The following is a 23248-nucleotide window of genomic DNA, read 5'->3' on the forward strand; positions in this document are numbered from 1 at the left end:
GCTCAAACTGAAGACCCTCAGATCTCAAGACCCTAATACTAATAGTAATATCTTAAGCCAGCTACCTTAACTGTTAAGCCAGCACCAGGCTACTCCATATATATATATATATATATAAAAAATGCATTTTTACAATACAGTTGCTGAAGTTCCTCATTGTTGAGCGAAAGCTACCGTCCTGGTATTACCGGTGCTGCATCAGCAATCTCCATCCAATGTTGTTCGTACCACGTGACACAAAATAAAGTGAGCCGTAACATGCTCACCATTTATTACCATTGTACCTTTATTTTCGGGGTGATTGTTTTGTAATTATATATTAGCGGAAGGGAAATCGACTCTAACTGAACACCTCATTTACTGCGTACGTAATTTACTTGCACAGGTTGCCTGGGCGACGCCCGCCCAAGCGCTGATATTTGACTCTGCGCTCATTTATTCCTCCAGCTCGCCCTGCACCACCCGCTCTTTACCGGTGAGGGCCCGACAGCGCGTCCTGCCGACGGAGAACTCAATCCGACGCGGGTGCACCGAGCGTCGGCCTAGCGACTAGTCGAGGTTCGTCCGGAACCCAGCGTGTAGGCCTCAGCGTCTTCCCTTCGCAGTTCGCACTAAACTTATATATTGGCCTTAAAGCGACTAACTCCTAATGTTTATAACTTTCGGTGATTTCTGTCAAACCGGCGTGTTGTTTATTTAATGTGAAGCTGCTAACCATTCATTGTGCTTGCTCGTTTCGTTGAACGTTAGAGCACAGGGGACTTTAGGAGCCATCTATCTATTACGTACGCACGAAGGCACGGGGGAGGGCTAAGTGGAGACGATAAAGACGAGGGAGAATCCGAAGGGAAAGTAAAGGAATTTGGAAAAAGGAAGGGAAGGGGAGGGAGTACTTGCGTATTTATGTCCCCCCTCCTCCCAGCCCCCCTCACCCCTCCCAGCCCCTCAACCCTCCCAGCCCCTCACTTCAAATTGTGCTGCTGTACTTCTGTCGTCAAATCAAAAGTTCTGCCATACTTGCGTATGTAATAGATAGATGGTCAATCACGATTCGCCGTGCACATTTTTGGTGTAATTCATGCACACCACTGACCTGTGACCGACACCCGGGTGGCCCTTACCTGATCTCACGTGCAGTCCTTGCAGGTGCTGACCATGTCGGTGAGCGGAGAGGAACCGGTGGTGGTGCATTTCGGGGGTGCTCTTCAGCCTGTGCTAAAGATTAAAGCGGAAGAGCTGTTTCTGCGCTGGCTCGGTGAGTCTGAGACACAGAGAACCCTCAGCGATTTGCTCCAACGTGTGAAGTATGGTGGACCTTTGAACACCAAGTCCCGCAACACGAGTGACTCTCCAGATGACTTGGCAGCACATACAAGCTCATCCAGGTGGGTCTATTCTTGCAGGTGATTTTGGAAAACTGATATTACTCAGCGTGTAAGCAAAAGGTGGGGTTAAACAATTGGTTCACTTTTGTCTCTGTCTGTCTACAAATGTCAGTTTATGATTGACGAATAACTTAATTTCAGTTGAATGTTATACGTATTTTGAGCACTAATCGGAAAACGAACCTGTAGTTTTGCAGAACTTTAGCTCTGAATTCATCCCAATCACGCATGCAGAGGAGTGAGATCATTTTTACCTGTGACATGTCGCAGATCTACCAGAGCTTCACATTGTTGATATTGGTGTTGTTGTTGGTTTAACTTGTATAAATGCACACTTGGTGCACCTGTCTGGTCCAAATTCCATTTGAATGTCCTCAGAAAACCGTTTTGCTAGTTCAGTTGTTCAGGCTGATGACGGGCTGAGTCAACTGTTGTGATTTAGTTGTTCTGTCAATTTTTTTGTCATTTTGCGAGAAGAGTTTTAAATCATCCATGTATAGTGGATGTGTCACCTTTCCTATTTCATTGGATGTTCTTCTATTGGTTGTTAGGGTGTGTCCTTGTTCATTGATGAGGTTACTTAGTGGGTCCAGAGCCAGACAGAACAGAGGAGCGGAAAGATTGTCTCCCTGGAAGATTCCACGCCGCATCTTCACATGTGGTATTTCGATATTTCCTTCTGAGTGCTGTAATATCAACATGGTATTCCAGAGCTCCATTGCATTCTCAATCAGTTTGATTATTTGGGGATTTATTTTGTATATTTGCATGCATTTTATCATCAATGAATGTGGGACACAGTCAAAAGCTTTTTTTTTTATAGTCTATCCAGGTGGTGGGAAATTTTGTTCTTTGCATTTTGCAATTTTCAACTATGGCCTTGTTCAGCAGTCGGTGGTCAATTGTTCCATAACAACCTCTCTTACCCTTTTGTTCTGCCTCTAAACCCTCTTGCTGTGTTTGATGATAGTACATCATTTCTGTGATGATTCTGCAGCCTTTTATAGCCCGGCTCCTCTACCCCATTTTCCCACTGCGGAGAGGTTCTTCACCTATACCCTCCTCCTCCCCTTGCCCTGCCCTTAGCTCACTTGGATGCTCTATGTCTCCAGAGCATTGTGAGAGTTCTCCACAGTAGCTCATGTGGATGCGCCATTCCCCAAGAGCGTGTACGGTAGATCTTACCGAGCTCACATGGATGTGCCATGTTTAATGTAGTTGTATGGTGTGAAGTGGTGTAGTATACGTCTTATGTAAAAAATTAAAAAATTCCCTTTTTAAGGCCATTTTCTCTGCTAGAGCGGGGTTTAGCCTTGCGGGCCCCATGACAATCATCATGGTTCCCTTTTTGAGGCAATGGTTTTTTTTTTATGGCCGGATGCCCTTCCTGATGCTAACCCTTTAGTCACCTCTTACGACACGCAGGAATACGGTGTACCTATTCTAAACCGGGGCACACACCGGCACATTCATCTCAGCAAGCTGGTACTCAATTTGCCGACCTCGGAAGGATGACAGTCTGAGTAAACCCCCGTGGCGTTAATTCAACGATCGACCGGGATTCAAACTCAGGATCCTAGGATCCCAAGCCAGCACCCTAACCGCTAAGCCAACACCAGGCTCGTATGTCTAATGTAGATTTTCCTTTATGTGGCAGGGCTTGTATGTAGCTTTTTTTGTGGAGTGCTGATTATGATGTCTGTGAGAGGCTTATCGATGCGGGAGACTGTGGGAGGGTTCAATGTCTTTGTGCATGGTCAGTCTTTGTGCTTTCCTTGCCCTACAATTGCCTTGTCTCACTCCCCCCACCAAAAAAAATGACAAAATAGGACCACTGGACCTGTAGTTTATCTGGGCCCTGGCCTAATTAATGTAATGTAAATTCTGTAGCATTCTAAGTGGTGGGTCTAGAGAAGAAGATTTTTGAAGGAATGTTTGCAATTTTTCCAAAACGTTGACCAATTCCACCATTTTGACGCACTTCCGGTGACATGATTGGCATGACCTCCTCAATTTAACATCCTTACCCTAACCTAATGTTGTAACCCAAATTTGGTAGCATTCTGAGTGATGGGTCTGGAGAAAAAGGTTTTTGAAGGAATTTACAATGTCCGTCATTTTGACACACTTCCTGTCTCATGACTGGAACGAGCTTTACAATCACCATTACCTGACAGAAGCGGAACCTTCCTGTCAAATTTCAGCCGGATCGGCCGAGCCCAGCGGTTTGGCCAGTACAGGCGAAATAGGAGACGGATGGACGGACGGACGGACGGATGATGCACGATTCACAATACCTTATTTGGAATTGAAATTCCAGATAAGCTAATAAAAGGTTCACTGTTTGAGTGTTTCTGATAAGTATGTGGGTATGGTGGTGACGTAATGGTGAGGATACTGCTCTGTAAGGCCAAAAGTTGTGTGTCAAGTCATCCAAAGGCAGCCTTATTTAAGGAGTTCTGGATTTCAATATTCGTGCAGTCAATTCATCCTCAGGAGAATTGCCACATCACTTTAGGATTGTAAGTAAAATCCCAGCTGGCTCTAACAAGCTTCAGGGTGAGATAATCTGCCTGCCTCTTTGGGTTAATCTACAGGTTCGTGATCTCTAGATGATGCTCCTCCTTCCATTCATGGTAGTTAATTCTTAAATTCCCTTTCGTTGGTTCAGGACATAATTCTGATTGACAATGGCTCCTACCCTTCTTATGTAGATTTTCCTTTAAGAACATAATCTAAAAGCATGCTTCAACCGAAGAAAAACCCATATTCAATTCAGGCCGATAAATAAATGGAATTTTCCATGATTTGGAAACTCGAATACAAGATCATGATGATGCTAATGCCTAGGTCACACATAGGCGGATTTGTCGGCGACTACTGGCGACTGGAAAAATCGCCACCACCCGCCGACAATCGTAATGAAACCGTAATGGACGGTCGCCTGTAGTCGTGGTTATCCTCCCCAGGTCGGCTGCAGTCGGCAAGAGCCGCAAAGGGGCCAAATATTTTTTTAAATGTTTAAAAACGGCGCGCTCAGTCGCAATCGAAAAAAATCCGCCATGCTGTCGCGATGGAACCGCCATGCTGTCGTCGGTATCCGTAATAAGAGCGTAAAGCGGCCGCAACCCAGTCGCTCATAGTCTTCCGCAATCGCCCCACCAGCGAGCACGGCAGAGATGCGAATGCCATACGGCCTTCCTGCGGCATCTTCCCGACTACGGGCCGACACTGTTGCGGCTGCGTATCGACTACAGAAGAACTGCCACGTCTCCCCTGCGGCTATGGGAGACTGACGACGACAGCAGTAGGACTAGTGGCGGCCGAGTTACGGCCACTGGCGAAAAAGATACGACTGCCTGGCGACTGCATTACGACATACCACGATTCCATGGCAAGACAGGATGGTGTGAGGGTCTCCGTGGAGTGAGGTCCTGTGGTGCCGACAAGGATATGGCTTTATTGTTTGGACTTGGGACTTTTGGGAACTTTAATTTTGGGACTTTGGTCCTTTGGAAACTTTATTTATGGGACTTGGGACCAGTGGAAATAATTTGTTGGACTTTATTTCCATTCTCTCTCCCTGCAGAAAAGTTTGATTATTACATTACAATGATACATCTTTATTAACTTTGTTATTGTACATCAAACATCTTTATGCTTCATGTCATACATCATTGAAATGAATAAAGTGAAATGTAAAATAGAGAAATAAAGATTTAAAAAGTTGTGTGAATCGTCTCCAATCGCCGGCGGTCTTATTGCAGTGTTGCGGACGTCGGAGTAAACCGCCACCCGGCCCCAATGCAGTCGCCGCGATCCGCCATCGGTCGTAATCTAGCCGCCAGACTGTCGCCACGCTGCCGCCGTGCATCCGCAATGCAGTCGTCGTCGATCTTCAACAGTCGCCATCCCACTCGGGGCGTCGTCGCAAAGCAGTCGCAATGTGGCCGCCTACAGTCGCCATACTGCCGCCTGACCATATTTGACCGCCCGAAATCGCCAGTAGTCGCCGAAAAATCTTGATCGCCGGCAGTCGCCAAAATATCCGCCTATGTGTGACTTTGGCATAAAGCTTTGCGGTTAAAGATGCTAAAACGGTTGGTGTTGGTGTGTGTGTGTGTGTGTGTGTGTGTGTGTGTGTGTGTGTGTGTGTGTGTGTGTGTGTGTGTGTGTGTGTGTGTGTGTGTGTGTGTGTGTGTGTGTGTGTGTGTGTGTGCGCACGTGCATGTGCCTATATATTGTAGCTTAAAATTTTTTTCTCTTCACCTGCCTTGTCTGATCAATGCAAAAAAACTTTAAACATAGGAGGGATTCCCCATGGAGAATACATTTTTGATAACTGATGTCATAGGGTCACCATGGTATGGCAGTCATATTGGAAAAAAAATTGGACATCTCTGAAAATGCTCAATGAAAAAAATTGAAAACTTGGCATATGTTATCAACTCTCCATGGGGTATATAGGGTGATGACTGACGGGCATCGGTGAAGTGGTATTCCAGCCATAATTTGTTGAATCAAAATCCATATCCGAAAAAATAAATCTGAAACATAATATATCTAATCTACGACGCGATGTGAGTGAATAATTAAATTTAACGTCATTGGTCACGTGGTCTGGTGGCAATATTGGATTGAAAAATATAGAAGTAAAATAAAAAATCTTCTCCAGAACCCCTTAAGACATCGATGTGAAATGTCATTCATATTGTTACAGACGTGGCTTGGATGTTATTTCCCGAGCGGTGTTATGGTATGACCACGTCTGCACAAGTTACCCCGATTGCACCCGGGGTTGACTAATCGCGCTATGCTGGCTCAATAGGAAAGAGAAGACACCCGGCTGGGTTATAATGACACAATACGACACCAGGGGTTCAGTTCTCAAGTATATTCGTACGGAAAAAGGTTAGATTACAACTACAAGAGGGACAGCATAGGAAGACAGGCACTTAGACACACTCTTATATTAACCCTAGACAGACCACAGATAAACGGGACAACGCTGACTCACACGGGATTTGATGGCAAGGAAAGCGGCAGTCGATGGCTCAGGTGCACCTGGCTCAGGGACAGAATCACGTACGGTGGTGTCCAGCAGATGCGGGGAGGTCGCTCAGCGCTCGTGGGTCGCGACTTTGGTGGAGATGCCGGGGAGGTCGCTCAGCGCTCGGGAGGGTGGCGTCTTGTCCTTCCAAGCTCGGGGCGCATCTCACGTCACGTCCGGCGCGGGGCCGCGTATATCCGGCGGGGAGTGACACGCCCTCGGCTCGTTAGCGCCGCCCCAGATGGCATCGGCCCATGGCTTCTCATTGGGTGCGGGGGTTACCGGCTCCGCCCTTGACGAGGGGCCGACAGGGAGCCCCTTCGTGGTAACCCCGTGGAGCGCGTGGTCAATGGCGGCTAACCGAGCCGGAAGGAGGACGCCCACTCCCCATGCCGTCACCGCGCCGCCCCCCTCTTTTGTTGTTGTTGTTGTAGTTGGCGCTTCTTCATGGGGAAGAGATGCGGAGAGGTATGGGGAGGTCCTAAACTTCCTAACAGGTGCCATATAATCACATTCTGGTGCAACGAAGAGTCATAATTAATGGAAACAAGTCCTTAACTGACATAGATTAAGAATAACTAGCAAGATGTCCTATAATTGTCTACGTGTGGTGCGGGGGACCTGGGCACGACATTTAATGGGGGGATGAAGGGGAAGATCGGCTCTAATGGGTGTTGTTTACAGACAATGGGACTAGGGAATGGGGTAAGGGAGAGTTGGGGAGTATCGGAGAAAATAGGGGAATATTTACAAGCGGATATGGAGGCCAAATTCCGTATTCGCAACATTGCACCCTTCTCTACCCTCGGGGCGTCCCGACCCGATAAATCTTTACCTACTTTAGTGTGGCACGCAATGTAGTTCCCTCTACTATTAACTCTACCCTGAGTGCGACAGTTTTATAGATATTCACAAATGAGTAAATATGTCCCCCTGCGACGTTGCACCCTTCTCCTCTCAGAAACACACCCACAGGATAACCGAATCCGGAAAGAATTCTCAAACTAAACATACAGCCGGTAGGGAGCATTATTTACAAGACTACGCTGATATCTACACTACGATCCAGGACCTGTCTTTGGAGGAACACATGCAGATGTTATGCATAGAGAGAGCGCGCTTGCCAACATCGATACACCAACCCACGAGTGCTCTGTGGCCGACGGCCTTTAATAACGTGCAGAGCACCCTTCCCGCGCATCAAAAGCACCACCCCACCACCAATCGGTGCAGTCACCATTGTTCATTGGAATAAAAATAAATTCGACAACCCCTAACCCTGCAGGTGTCTCTTGCTCTTCTTGTGGTGCACTTGGTGTTACTTAAAAGTGGTTCACCTGTATGGCATAGGTGCCACGTTGACCCATAGGTCCATCCCCGGGTGGTGCTTGGCCGCAAACGAACTGCGGTCCATCGTGGGTGGCCACAAACATTGCGGTCCATATGGTGTATCGATCCCGGCAGCAAGCAGCGAAAGTGCAGGCCCACAACTGCGTCGCCAGCACCTCTCTCTCCTCTCTCTCTACCCCAAAGCCAGATCCTCGGAGGTGGGAGACAAAAACAAGACAAGTGAGCAAGGTGGTAAGGGCGCAAAAGTGCACGCAATGCAAGGTGATGCACACTGGGGGCACATGGGAACCAGGTGAGACAGGTACGTTCCTACCGTACGCCCCCCCCACCAGGTAACCTACATGGCCCCTCCCTTACCCCTTACTGTATCAACAAAACACAACACTACCCATAAACATCTACTTTACAAATCCACAAACATCCCTACTGTCTTCCCCGTTCCTCCCATATACCAAATTCGTCTTCTCTCCCTCCTAACCAATCAAATTTGCCATTTTCAACTCTCATCAAAATTTGCCATTTTCAACTCAACATCAAAATTTGCCATCACCAATTCATCATCAGTCCCTCCTAGGGAGGGAGAGATGGAATCACCCCAATGTCTCATCCACGTCGTGATGCGTCTCACAAATCCAACAGCAATTCTCATTTCTGCAACACAAACAAAGAAAACACAGGTGTGGAGTCATCATCATCACCACAGGTAAGTGGCTGCGTATGGTGCGACAGGTTCATCAATCCTAACTATTTCCTAAATGACTTTAACAACTTTACACTACCCGGGGTCTTTCTCCGGCCAACCCATTGGCCCTCTTACACTATGGGTTCTAAAAACCAATTCCCATTGGCCAAACTGTGGTGCTCTTCAATTTGGGGTCTCACTCCCCCGATTCATCTCCCGGTGCCCTCGTACAATTTCTGGGCTGTGGCGTGTACCTCTCCCAGTGGGTCTACCCACCTGCACCCCTCCACCACTGCAGTTGCCTCCGAGCTTACCTGCTCCTTACCCTAACCTAACTACCAGGGGAAGGCCCTCTGGCTCTCTCCCCACTCCGTGCCCTCTCTGGCACTGGGCTGCCCGATCCACACCCGGGATCCTCAGGCACCCACTCACAACTACCGGCTCCCAGAGCCCACCTGCGGCCTCACCTGGCCGACATCCTCACAGTGGTGGAGTGCCCAACCAACTACACACACTAACAGGCTACACGCCCAGCCATTTCCACAACACTAATGCACCCATTCACAACACCATTCTGCAACCGCACCACAAATGCCAATATCCAACCACAATTTTCCTGTACCCTCTACCTAACACTTACACTACCCGCCCCGGGTACTCGTGAAAGGGGTCCACTCTTCCCCCATCCACACCTTCGCACCACGCACACCACTCCATACCACTTACTCCAACTCTCTCCACACACCTGTACTTGCACCCTGTGCTCTCACACCTGGTGCCACCTGCACCCTTCTCTCCCCAAGCGCATTCGCGCTGATCCACACACTCACTACTCATACACTGCTCCACACACCTGTCCAATTGCACACCTGTGCAATCACACCTGTTCCATCCTCACACACACGGCATCATCCCAGCTAACTACTCCCTTCTGAAACTTGCGCTTCCCAGTCGTCCCTTTAAACTATTGCGCTCCCTCGTCATTATCATCCACTCTAATCTACCTGCGTCCCCACTACAGGTATCAGTCACTAACTAACCTTATCGTCACCTAATGTCAATCCTCGCTAGATCCCTACACACCATATCCTAACCCCCCCGGGCTAGTTTTCACTGCCATACACCCCATAAGCTATTGCTCCTTTGCCCCCACATGGGAAGGATGGTGGATTTGCCATCCCACCACATCGGGGGTCTCTCACTACCAATTTTGCACATCAAATTTCAACAAATTAAAAATTTGCCAATCACTGCCCATCAGCTGCCAATCACTACTGCCAATCCTTTGCCAATCATCAAATTTTGTTTTTCTCTAATTTTGGGTCCAAAACACTAACCTCATCACCCAGTCTACTCACTACTGCCTCTCGGTGCGCCAATTCCTGTCCAAAGCCCGGCTTCGTAAAGCCAAGCAATGGATGCTGGTTGTTTTGTGCCTGCGGCTGGATGCGTCCGGCATTCGGGGCAGGGACGGGGGCTTACCCGGGCCGAGATCCCACGCACCACCTCGGCGTGGAGCCATCCAATGCCCCGATCTCGACCTGCCGGCACGTCTCACCAAAAAGTGGTCGCTATGACGACCCTTTCTATTGGGCTGCCAGCTCCGCCTAGTGGAGCCTGGACGCGGCCGTTCAAAGCGAGGCCCGGCACGCACCGAGGGCCTGCTTCGGCTAAAAGTCGCTCTAACCTCTAACCCGTGTAACGTCGATGCTTCACCTGGACGCTTACACCCCGCAGCCCGTTCCTTGCTCACACATCCAGCCGTGCCCATGCTCCGCGTACCTTTCCTTACACACCCAGGTACCCTCATTCCACTCACAGCCTTGGTCACACACCTGACCACCGAACACTTTGGCACACATTCGTTGGTCGCACACCTCACCAAAACACCTCTTCGCGCCCCCTCCTCGGTCACCTCCTCTGTGACAATCACAGGTGTGCTCTCATTCGCACACCCAACCACGTGCCTCACCACCAACTCCAGCGTGCATTCCCACTCACGCTCTACCATTCCAGGTGTACATCCTTCCATCCCAGGTGTACATCCTCGCTCACCTGTCACAACCAGCTCACTCTCCTTGTCACTCTCACTACTCTCACCTCCACTCGTGACAACGCACTCTTTCCCCATGCACCTGTCCGTCACACACCTTTCTCGCGCACACTCTCCCGTTACACCCTCTGTAACACTCACCACAGGTGGACACTCTTCCTTACTTCTGACAGCGCACTCTTTCCTCATGCACCTGTCCGTCACACACCTTTCTCGCGCACACTCTCCCGTTACACCCTCTGTAACACTCACCACAGGTGGACACTCTTCCTTACTTCTGACAGCGCACTCTTTCCTCATGCACCTGTCCGTCACACACCTTTCTCGCGCACACTCTCCCGTCACACCCTCTGTAACACTCACCACCCCGCGCTTCCATGTGCTCCCTCGCACACGCGCTACGACCGACTCATTCTCGCCAGCACACTCACTCCTTGGCACGCACTTTTTCCTCACACACCCCAGAGTCGGATTTTCTCGCACACCTCCTTTTTCGCACACCAGACCTGTCGCACACTTCACCCACGGCCTCTCACGAACACCCGGGTCCATCTCGACCCCCAAGCTTCTTAAATCCCCTGGCGCATCATACGCACGACCATATTGGTCACCACTTACACCGGGTCCTCTTCCTCTTCGCTTCTCCTCCATCACCTGCGAATCCCTCATCCGGTTAATGAGCACATCATCACGATCCAAACACAGACTTTGGACCAATTCTTTTATCTCCTCTTTTATCTCTTTCTTATCCCCTCTCCGTCGCTTCTTAATTTCGCTCATCCCTTCTTCCACTTCTTCTAATTTGTGCCTCACCTCTTTTATTCCCCGGTACGTCTCCTCAAGCTCGTCCTCCAAGGCTACCTTGACCGTTTCCATGTGCGTCCTCTCCTGCCGGTCCTTCGTCTCCATTACCTCTACCACCTCGTCCAACCTCGTTGTCAGTCCCTCACGTACCATCTGACATTCCCTCTTCGTCGCTATCAAGTCGTCTTTTAGTTCTTTCTGTGTCACTTTTAACCCTCCTAATACCGCAGTGTTCCTTTGAACCTGCTCCGTTAGTTCTTTTTGTCCCTCCGTCAGCTGTTCCACCTCCTGCGTCAGGACCTCTATGCCCCCCTGTAACTTTACAGTCCCCTTTCTCACCTCCTTCTCCATGTGCTCCTTACAGTGCCTCACCTCCTCGCGCACTCCTCCGACCTCCTCACTCACTCCTCTTCTGATCTCCTCTCCCATCACTTGCATCTCCTGCCCAGATGCCACCCTCATCTGCTCCATTTCCTCCCTGTGAGCATCCAGTTTGGTTTCTACCCCCATTCTGACCCCCTCTATCTGCTGCTCCATTTGTTTAACTTCCCTTTCCGCTTGGTCCCTCATGTCCCTCAATTTGCCTTCCATACTGTTTTCTAACCCCTCTAACCCATTTTTCACTCCCTCTATCTGATTCTCCTGGGCAGCCATTCTATTTTCTACCCCCATTAACCCATTTTTCACTTCTTTTATCCCGTTGTCTAACCCCTCAAAATTATTGTCTATCTTCCCAAATTTCTTGTCTAACTCCTCAAAATTATTGTCTAACCCCTCACTGGTACCCCTCGCTTCGTCCCTCATTACCCCCATTTGCTCACTCTGAGCCCTCGCTTCGTCCCTCATTACCCCCATTTGGTTTCCCATTACCCCCATTTGGTTTCCCAAGTCATTCCTCAGGTCTTCACTTGTCTGGACCATGAGCGCCTTTATTTGTTCCATAAATAGGCCCCAATCCATCGGCGGCGCTGCTACGGTCGCGGGCGCGGTGACCAGCGAGGCGCCATTTTGCGCGCCCGCTTCTTCGTGCGTGACGGCGCTATTTTGCGAACCTGCCGCCCTCACTGCTTCGCTCTCCTCCTGTCCCTCATTTTGGTCCTGGATCGACCCTACCTCACTCTCCTTTACCGGACCCCAGCTGTCTTGATCCGCCATAGCGCGACTTGCAAAATTCGAGTTTCGTAAAACAAATACAAATTTCGGCCGCTCCAAATTTTGACCAAATTTTTTTTTTCCTCTATTCGTTTTTTTTTTTTCCCAAATTTGGTCGGGCCTCGAATCTCACTCCCGACACCAATTGTTACAGACGTGGCTTGGATGTTATTTCCCGAGCGGTGTTATGGTATGACCACGTCTGCACAAGTTACCCCGATTGCACCCGGGGTTGACTAATCGCGCTATGCTGGCTCAATAGGAAAGAGAAGACACCCGGCTGGGTTATAATGACACAATACGACACCAGGGGTTCAGTTCTCAAGTATATTCGTACGGAAAAAGGTTAGATTACAACTACAAGAGGGACAGCATAGGAAGACAGGCACTTAGACACACTCTTATATTAACCCTAGACAGACCACAGATAAACGGGACAACGCTGACTCACACGGGATTTGATGGCAAGGAAAGCGGCAGTCGATGGCTCAGGTGCACCTGGCTCAGGGACAGAATCACGTACGGTGGTGTCCAGCAGATGCGGGGAGGTCGCTCAGCGCTCGTGGGTCGCGACTTTGGTGGAGATGCCGGGGAGGTCGCTCAGCGCTCGGGAGGGTGGCGTCTTGTCCTTCCAAGCTCGGGGCGCATCTCACGTCACGTCCGGCGCGGGGCCGCGTATATCCGGCGGGGAGTGACACGCCCTCGGCTCGTTAGCGCCGCCCCAGATGGCATCGGCCCATGGCTTCTCATTGGGTGCGGGGGTTACCGGCTCCGCCCTTGACGAGGGGCCGACAGGGAGCCCCTTCGTGGTAACCCCGTGGAGCGCGTGGTCAATGGCGGCTAACCGAGCCGGAAGGAGGACGCCCACTCCCCATGCCGTCACCGCGCCGCCCCCCTCTTTTGTTGTTGTTGTTGTAGTTGGCGCTTCTTCATGGGGAAGAGATGCGGAGAGGTATGGGGAGGTCCTAAACTTCCTAACAGGTGCCATATAATCACATTCTGGTGCAACGAAGAGTCATAATTAATGGAAACAAGTCCTTAACTGACATAGATTAAGAATAACTAGCAAGATGTCCTATAATTGTCTACGTGTGGTGCGGGGGACCTGGGCACGACATTTAATGGGGGGATGAAGGGGAAGATCGGCTCTAATGGGTGTTGTTTACAGACAATGGGACTAGGGAATGGGGTAAGGGAGAGTTGGGGAGTATCGGAGAAAATAGGGGAATATTTACAAGCGGATATGGAGGCCAAATTCCATATTCGCAACAATATCATTGACTAGCCATGAGGAGTATAGTTTGAAATTTATTTTCATTTTCATCTTCATTGATGCAATTTAGCCTTAAAGTGCACAAAAGTGGTCATCAAGTATCCTAATAATCAATAAAGCTAAGGATATGGCAGTGTATGTGACATGGGGTGCATGGATAATGCGGGTATATGAGTCGTCGTAACAGTGGGCTGTAATAGCAGCGTGTTCAGTTAACGATGGCATTTTTGTTCAGAATGGGCACTTGAGGCGAGATTACGTGCTCTACCGAGTGTCATTCTATTTTTTTTTCATCTTTCTCACAATATTGCTGCTTATGGTTTTTCACACCCCGTCTCTTGTAAAAGGTAAAGGTTAGGTTAGGAAGCAGTGACAGTGAGTACAACTTTCCAGAGGTTAGGGACGAGTGAGTACAATCATTAGAATGCTACACTGATTGGAGGGAAGATAGTTGAGTCAAAAGTAGATAGTTGGAAAGATGCGCATGGTAGACAAATTTAGACCCATTCACACATTCCAAGGGTCAGAGGTCAGAGGCAGACAGACGTATTTGGACAGGCTTTGTCAAGCAGGGTTAAAGAGTTGTAAACGTGATTTGATGTGGGTGTTATTGGGCAGCTGGATTTGATTGAGTTAGGAAGTATGTCTGTCAGTCAAATCAGTTTCTTATTCGGCACTTTTCTTTTAGGAATAAGACGTTAAAGTGCTTCACAACACAAGAAAAACTTGACAAAAAATGTCACTAAATAACTAAAAGGATTGTATGTTGAGAGATCTAAAAAGCGGAAACGATGAGTCTGCAAATTTTAAAAGGCAACAACATCAACAAACTAGAACAGCACTTTGTAGAGGGCATACCTCCGCCAGGCTCACCAGTTTATGTTTTGTATCCCACTGATAGGCCGGATCTGGATTTGGACCTGAACCAAAATCTAATTGGTTTGTTTTTGTCACCGAACCAACTTGTCCACCAAGTTTAGTCATAACTCGTCCATAACTTTTTTTTTTGTGTGTACAAGATCGAGGCTTGTGTAACAGCTAACATTAATCACATAAAAACAAACTGACACATAAAACATAAGATAAAGGGAGTGGGAGACAATATGGGGGGAGAGAGGGGAGCACACAAGTACAACAGCAGAGAACAGGGACATCAGGAGATCTGTGGGAGGGAGAGGGCTTGGGGTGAGAGGGCATGGGAAAGAAAGGGTGGCGGGGGGGTGGCGGTGTGAGAGGTAGAAAACACATGGACACTGCTAGGACTTCCAGGAAAGAAGTCCGTATTTCAAAAAAGTGGATCTAGGGTGAATTAGCGGGGGTAGAAAAGATCAAGGTTTTGGATGGGGGAAGATAAGAGATGGTGGTAAACAGCTGTTTTAAAGACCTGGAGAGAGGAGTGGGATTGAGGAGAGTGAGGGAGTTTGTTCCAGAGGTGGGAGAAAAGAGGAATGAAAGAGTGAAGGTGATCAGAGTGTCTTGATTTTGGCAGTTTCACCATAAGAGGGTTGCTGGCAGATCTTGTGCGACTTGTATGAATATTTGGGGGACAGAGCACAGACAGAAGTGGGGGAGCTAGGCCAGAGAGGAGTCGGTAGAAGACAGAAAGACCACCAACCTGCCTTCAGTGAGAGTGAAAGGCCCTCGGAGTTAGCTTCATCGCGGGGGATTCCAAAGGTTCTGAAAGCTTTGCTTTCAACAGCATGAAGCCGAGCTAGGTGTGAGGCAGGAGCACCGGCCCATAGGGGAGAACAGTATTGCATTGAGCTGCGGATGAAAGCCTTGTATGTGGTGCAGAGCTCAGGTGTGCCAAGGAAGGACTTCGCACGACGGAGGATGGATGCCCAGTCGGCGACTGGCTTTGGAAGCCATCTTGGAAATGTGGTTTTCCCAGGAAAGATCATAGCAGATAGTGAGACCACAAAGCTTGAGTGACAGAACTTCTTGCAGAGGATTGTTCAGAAAGTAGCTGTGAGGGTTTTCCAGTCAGTCTTTTCAGAGAGAAATAGTAAGAGTGTGAGATTTGTCAGGATTGATAGACATGTTCCACTTGCTTGACCAGTCTGTGATTTTGTCCAGGTCTGCAGAGAGTGAGGAGGCTGCAGGCTGCCGATCTGAGGGATGAGATATGGAGCATCAGAGAGTGGACTCATCAGCAAGGAGAGAGGATTTCCCAGAGTGTCGGAGAGATCATTGATGAAGACCAGAAAAAGCACAGGGCCCAGAACACTGCCTTGGGGAACTCCAGCCTGAACAGGAAGGGGGAGATGAGAGAAACCTATTCAGGGCCACACTTTGACTACAACCAGAGAGGAAGTGAAACGGGGAATTTAAATATCATGTTACTCGTATATACCGCTTTTTGCCAATCTCTCAATGCTGAAGAATCACTTAAAAATTAAATGATTCTCGAATCTGAATCCATATTCAGATCTTCACCAAAATCTCATAATTTCGTCCTCGTCACATGCACTACCTTTCTGCCAAATGTTGTCCGAATCCGTCCACAACTTTGTGAGATGTATTATTCACAGACAGACAGACAGGGGTGAAAACATAACCTCCATCTATCTTCGGTGGTGGAGGCAAAAAGTTTAGGAGCATATCGAGAGAATGCATGATCTCCAAAAGTCTTCATCCTTATATGATGGATTACCAGAATATTTCCTCTGTTAGACCGTAGTGTTGTTGGTGTGATTAAATCGGGAATATAGGCAGGAGAAAGTTCATTTTTAGCTTTAAAAGTCCATGTCCTGATCCGTTCTGTATTCTACCTCTTCCACGAGCCTAGACCATGTATTTAAAAAAAAAACCCCGAAAAAAACCAGTTCTTTGAAATCGATGCAATAATGCACTGAAATCTAGTCAGGAGTCTTTGTGTGATATGATTTGATTTATGAGCCTGAAGGATAAGCCTGGCTGCCATATTTTGCACAAGTTGTAGAAGCTTGAACGAAGAGGTAGCGAAATGTACTAGTGAGCTAAAGTAATTTGAACATGATGTTATGAGAGCATGAATCAAGGTGTCATTATTCTTCCGATTAATTTATGAGCAGATTCGAGCTATATTATAGAAACGAAAGGAAATGCATTCAGATTTCCACAATATGAGGGATATAAGAAGGTGTCGAGTCCATGGTGACACCAACATTAAGAGACGTAGATTGAGGAATTAGGTGGTGATCGCAAAGCGGGAAATAATTTCTGAGAATTTGCTTTTCATTGAATCTCTATGGGTAGGCAGTGTGCTTTGTGCTCAATTGTAGAATAACGTTCTGTACTGGGACAACTGAGGCACCCGTTGCCACATTAGGAAAAGGATAGTGAACTAGGGATGCACAAACTTCCCGACTATTGATGTGCTGGGCGAGCGAACCAAAATTTGGAGCATCGATGCTCCAAATGAGACGACCACCAACTTGTTCCAGGTTATCGTTCATTCTTCCGGTTGGCTTGTCCATCATCATGATCATGCCTGTGTCCTTTCCTCCTGACAAGGTGGGAAAGTTTCTGTCAACCCTCGACTCTGATTCTGCAACTGGACCTGACGGCATCAGCCCACAGGTCCTAAAATCCTGTTCTTCCGCTCTTTCACTCCCTCTCTCTGTTCTCTTCACCCTCTCTTTTGCTCAAGGTCATCTGCCATCTGCTTGGAAATCAGCCAACATCACCGCTTTATGCAAAAAAGGTGCAAAAACAGATCCTCGCAACTACAGACCAATCAGTCTTCTCCCAATTATCAGCAAAGTCATGGAATCCATCATTGCTTTGGATATGAAATCTTTCCTCTTCTCCAATGGCTTGATCTCTAATCATCAATTTGGTTTCAGACCTGGTCAGTCTACTCTGGACATGCTGCTTCTGCTTTCTCAACAATGGATGGAGGTCCTCAATGCCAAACAGGAAATTAGAGCTGTCTCCCTTGACATATCACGTGCCTTCGATACGGTCTGGCACCCCGCTCTGCTCACCAAACTCTCCTCCTTTGGTATCCATGGAAATCTCCACGCATGGCTGGCGGACTTCCTCTCTAGTCGTAGTCAACATGTGGCCCTGAATGGGTTTCTCTCATCTCCTCTTCCTGTTCAGGCTGGAGTTCTCCAAGGCAGTGTTCTGGGCCCTGTGCTTTTTCTGGTCTTCATCAATGATCTCTCTGACTCTTGAAAATCCTCTCTATCTCTTTGCTGATGACTCTACTCTCTGTCGCTCCATTCTTCATCCCTCAGATCGGCAGTCTGCAGCCTCCTCACTCTCTGCAGACCTGGACAAAATCACAGACTGGGCAAACAAGTGGAACATGTCTTTCAATCCTGACAAATCTCACACTCTTACGATGTCTCTCCGAAAAGACCGACTGGAAAACCCTCCCATCCACTTTCTGAATAATCCTCTCCAAGAAGTTCTGTCACTCAAGCTTTTGGGTCTCACTATCTCCCATGATCTTTCCTGGGAAAACCACATTTCCAAGCTGGCCTCCAAAGCCAGTCGCCAACTGGGCATCCTCCGTCGTGCGAAGTCCTTCCTTGGCACACCTGAGCTCCTCACCACATACAAGGCTTTTATCTGCAGCTCAATGGAATACTGCTCTCCCCTCTGGGCTGGTGCTCCTGCCTCACACCTAGCTCGACTTCACGCTGTTGAAACCAAAGCGTTCAGAATCATTGGAATCTCCCGCGCTGAAGCTAACTCCAAGGGCCTTTCACTCACTCACCGCAGGCAGGTTGGTGGTCTTTCCGTCTGCTACCGACTCCTCTCTGGCCTTGCCCCCCCAGCTCTCTCTGGGCTCTGTCCCCCAAATATTCCTACAGGTCGCACAAGATCTGCCTGCAACCCTCTTATGGTTAAACTGCCAAACTCAAGACTCTCTGCTCACCTTCACTCCTTCATTCCTCTTTTCTCCTGCCTCTGGGACAAACTCCCTCACTCTCTTCAATCCCACTCCACCCTCCAGGTCTTTAAAACAGCTGTTCACCACCATCTCTTATCTTCCCCCATCCAAAACATTGATCTTTTCTACCCCCGCTAATTTCACCCCAAATCCACTTTTTTGAAATACCAACTTCTGTCCTGGAAGTCCTTGGTGTCCTTGTGTTTTATACTTGTCCCACCCCCCCCCCCCTTCCCACGCCTCCTCCCCCCAAGCCCTCTCCCTCCCACACATCTCCCTGCTCTTAAATGTGTTTGTGTGCTTCCCCTTCTCTCCCCATCTTGTCTTCCGCTCCCTCTTTTTATATATTTTGTTTTTCTGTTTGATTTGTTTGTGAAATTAATGTTAGCTCTTTCACGAGCCTCGATTCTGTATACAAAAAAAAAATAAAAAAAAATGCCACTTCTGCAGCCGCTGATTGTAGTTGTTTGGCCTAGCTTGTTATTTATCTGTGGTTAGCTTTGTGGTGCAGTATGGAATTGTTTTGATCTGATTACCCCTGTAATGTTTGATCAATAAATTTGACATTTATTGTTGGGTCAAATTTCTTGTGATTTTTCTCTGATCTCACTTTGATTGGCAGTGCCCTTATCGTGACATCGGCATTAGTCTAGTAGGAAGACTAGGTCCCCCTGCACCCCCCGGAGATATACTTCTAATCAGTGTTTCTAGATTGGAAAAAATGTGTAGAAAATGACTAGCTATGGCCCCAAGCTGAAAAAATGTCCCACATACCATTTTTATGCAAATTACTGCTGCCATTATCAAAAAAAGACTAGGTCCCCCTGCACCCCCCGGAGATATACTTCTAATCAGTGTTTCTAGATTGGAAAAAATGTGTAGAAAATGACTAGCTATGGCCCCAAGCTGAAAAAATGTCCCACATACCATTTTTATGCAAATTACTGCTGCCATTATCAAAAAAACGATTTTTGACATATCTCAGCCAATATTGCAGATAATTGAAAAATGAAGGTGTCTAGACCCATGTTTTGAAGGGCATAGATCATGATAGAACTATTCATAACATGATTACATGTGTCTATGGTATACTAGTATGCTAATTAGTGCTTTATTTACAAAATAATCACAGTTTTACGAAATAATAGACTCATATTAAGGTCCGTCTACACAGACGTTAACACAAAGTTTTATTTTTCTAAATACCCTGTGAAATTCACCGAATGCCCTGTGAAACCTGGGATTCTTCTCCAGCTTTTTCAAGGGCCCGACTTTTCCCTTCCCTTTGAAGGCACTGGTGCAGTCTTCTCCGCTGAACACATAGTACCCCAGGAGAGTGGCACAGTAGTCCTCTCCCAGGGATTCTGCCAGCTCAGAGACGTTGACAAGTTGGCGATGCTTCCCTGACCCTGTATCCAGGTACACCGTCAGCTTGATGTTGTGGGCATGGTGGAGCAGGATCAGGAGGATGTCTGTGTCCGGTGTTCTGACTACAGCGTTCTTGTATCCGATGGTAGCAGCATGATGGAGGTACAGAACCACCCTGGTATCAGTCTCTTCCTGGTTGCTGTAGATCGTGGGGAGTTCACGTACCTCGACCTGAAACACAAAAAGGCACCGCATTTCAATCACCAGTCACTGCCAGTTTCAGTATATCTCCGGGGGGTGCAGGGGGACCTAGTCTTTTTTTGATAATGGCAGCAGTAATTTGCATAAAAATGGTATGTGGGACATTTTTTCAGCTTGGGGCCATAGCTAGTCATTTTCTACACATTTTTTCCAATCTAGAAACACTGATTAGAAGTATATCTCCGAGGGTTGCATGGGGAACCTAGTCTTTTTTTGATAATGGCAGCAGTAATTTGCATAAAAATGGTATGTGGGACATTTTTTCAGCTTGGGGCCATAGCTAGTCATTTTCTAGACATTTTTCCCAATCTAGAAACACTGATTAGAAGTATATCTCCGGGGGGTGCAGGGGGACCTAGTCTTTTTTTGATAATGGCAGCAGTAATTTGCATAAAAATGGTATGTGGGACATTTTTTCAGCTTGGGGCCATAGCTAGTCATTTTCTACACATTTTTTCCAATCTAGAAACACTGATTAGAAGTATATCTCCGGGGGGTGCAGGGGGACCTAGTCTTCCTACTAGACTACATAGCTTTGGCTCGGCGATTGGCACTTTAATTATAACATTTGGCCTTTTTGTGTCGATGGATAACCTGGATGTTTCGGTGCATTTCCAGCAGTCATCAATCATCTCGACAAAGTGGGTCCCAGACAGGCTTGCCCTGCACCGGTTGCAGCCTTAGCCCTGGGGACAGTCCTGGTCGTCGTCGATGTCGCCGATTCACTAGCATTAAAAGGGTAAGGCTCGACGAGGCAAAATGCAGTTTTTCTATTGGGTTTAGTTGCATGATGAGTTTTACAAATGATTTGAGACATTGTAGCTTTAATTTTTAAGAACTTTTAATCCTCCACCCACAGTATGCTTTGTAACTTGGTTTGTCAGATGATAGAAGATTTGTGATTACCAAAACGCTTGCAGACACATGTTTTGCTCCTGAACAAATTGAACTGTTTGTTCTAGGGAGAGAAAATTTTCCTCGCATACCTCAAGATGCTTTTGCATGTTGCGAGTCTGTTTCTCTCTCAAGAAGTAACTTTAGAAAGCAAAGTTCTTTCAACGAAGCACCAGGTATCCTGCCAGGTTTGACATTAACTTTCCCAAGGTGCTGATTGTTAATCGTTAAATTCTTTGCTGTGCTCATTCTGCATTGGCATTTGTAGAGGTGGGTAGGTGGTCAATTTGGTGGTTGAAAGGAAGTGGTCAATCTCGGGCCACTTGCATTTATTCTTGGCCTGTTTGTTGCGCCAGTTGGAGCTCACTGTGCTTCATGTTTTGCGGGCAGATTAAAAATATATCTTGCGCTTATTTGACCATTCTATATACTCATGCCTCTATAATTCATGTGAAAGTAGGTTGTCATGTCCTCGATGTGCTTGCCCTGGCCTTGAGAGCCATGCAAGCTCCTTGAGCTTTTGATCACCTTTTAAATAACACACATGTTTACACTCTTGAATGCACATGGACTGACATCGTGCCACTGTGACAACGTTGCATCAGTGCATTGCTGTTCATCTTTTTTTGATTTTCTAAAGCTTGCCAGTTGAATATTAATTCAATGAAGAACAGTAAGTAATATTGATCTTTGTCATCCAACAAGGACCCTTCATGCTGTTATTCCATCAGTGTCATGTAGTTGCAAAGTCAGCAGATTGTTTGACCACTCCTGCAGCAGTTACACTCGACTGTGTTCATTGAAGGCCTCTCATAGGGCATTGGGACCTGCACATGTTAAAAGCACAAATGTCCCATCCTATTGCACCTGCAGGCTTCGTGTTTCGATGGCAAATACTTGTTAAAGTGGGATCTACCAAAGCACTGGGCCTTGACATTCTTTCCAGCATTAGCACTTTTGCACTTCCTTTTCCATTTATTATCGCCAAGGGCTAATGACAGCTGCTCGTAAAAAGGTCGTGACTTTCCTATCGTAAAAAAAATCTAAAGATCATGTCTTTCCTTTTGCTACTCTGGGCAATTCGAACCCTGACTTGTGTGAGTAAGGGCTTTGAACATTTTATTATTTATTTTGCCTTTTATATCAAAAATTTGACTTGTGGTTTCGTGGGCATTTTACTTCTGTGCCGCTAGCAGTTTGAGGTCCTGAAAACGCAGAATTCCTTCAGAAGCATGCACGCAAGTGTGTGTACATTGCAGGGAGTGTGTCAGGCCTAGCTCAGACGTGTCGTAGCGTCTCTCCTCGGCTTGACGAAAATCGATCATTTTGGAATCTCTTCACAAGATCCGTAAACAGCATTTGCCTTCGGCTACCATTTCACCCGAGTTATGGGGCGTGATTTGGTTTGCAAGATTTTGTGATTTTTATTTTCATTCTTATTCGTGTCTGCATTTGGGGTATGTGTGATGCTGCTGACCTCCCCGTTGGGGCAGTAAACTAAAGGCAGCACATTTGGTGTTTTTGAAATTTAATTTTGCCCCTGACTCGATTAAACATGTCGGATCCCCCACCCCCATTCCCCAAAAAACAGAAGACAATTCTCTGGTGTGAGTTGTACATTTATGGAGAGCTGCTTGTGTGCGTCTCCACCACCATAGTCTGGCCTCGTGCTGGTTGTCACTTTGCCAGTGCATCTTTATGCTCCATGTGGCTTGTTGCAACCTGGTGGCATCCGCTCAATGCCATTGGCAGTTGTTACTGCTCTAAATGGGCACATGGCAGCTGCTGTTGGTGAGTTCATTCATACGCTAGTGACCTGCCTCATGTGGATTCGTGTGGTCTCGCCTTTGGTTGCCTTTGTGGCAAAGATTCTATGCACGGAGTCCATCATCATTCAAACTGACTGCTCTAAGGGGGCCATCTGTTTAAGGCTTCTCGGCTTGCAGTGTTGTAATTAAGCAATTTTCATTGCTGCACCCTTTTATGTTTGAAGTGTTCCTTCTCCAGTAATTTTCAGTGCATTTGCCTTTATTATGTAGGACTTCTTGGAAGCATAACAAACTTGCAAGAAAACATTTTTAAGACACTGTA

At 47.4% G+C, this 23248-nt stretch overlaps 1 long non-coding RNA gene across 2 annotated transcripts; it reads left to right on the forward strand.

Moving 5' to 3' along the window:
* Nucleotides 1-345: 345 nt before the first annotated feature.
* On the forward strand, nucleotides 346-21003 carry LOC144893323 (uncharacterized). 2 transcript variants are annotated; one of them, XR_013624388.1, is made up of 3 exons: nucleotides 346-475; nucleotides 1147-1385; nucleotides 20882-21003. It is a non-coding gene; the product is annotated as an uncharacterized LOC144893323 (long non-coding RNA). The 2 variants fall into 2 exon arrangements; XR_013624387.1 differs by having other exon boundaries at nucleotides 437-558.
* Nucleotides 21004-23248: the final 2245 nt, after the last annotated feature.

Source organism: Myxine glutinosa, chromosome 8, assembly GCF_964187855.1.
Source record: "Myxine glutinosa chromosome 8, kmMyxGlut1.1, whole genome shotgun sequence".
NCBI lineage: Eukaryota > Metazoa > Chordata > Myxini > Myxiniformes > Myxinidae > Myxine > Myxine glutinosa.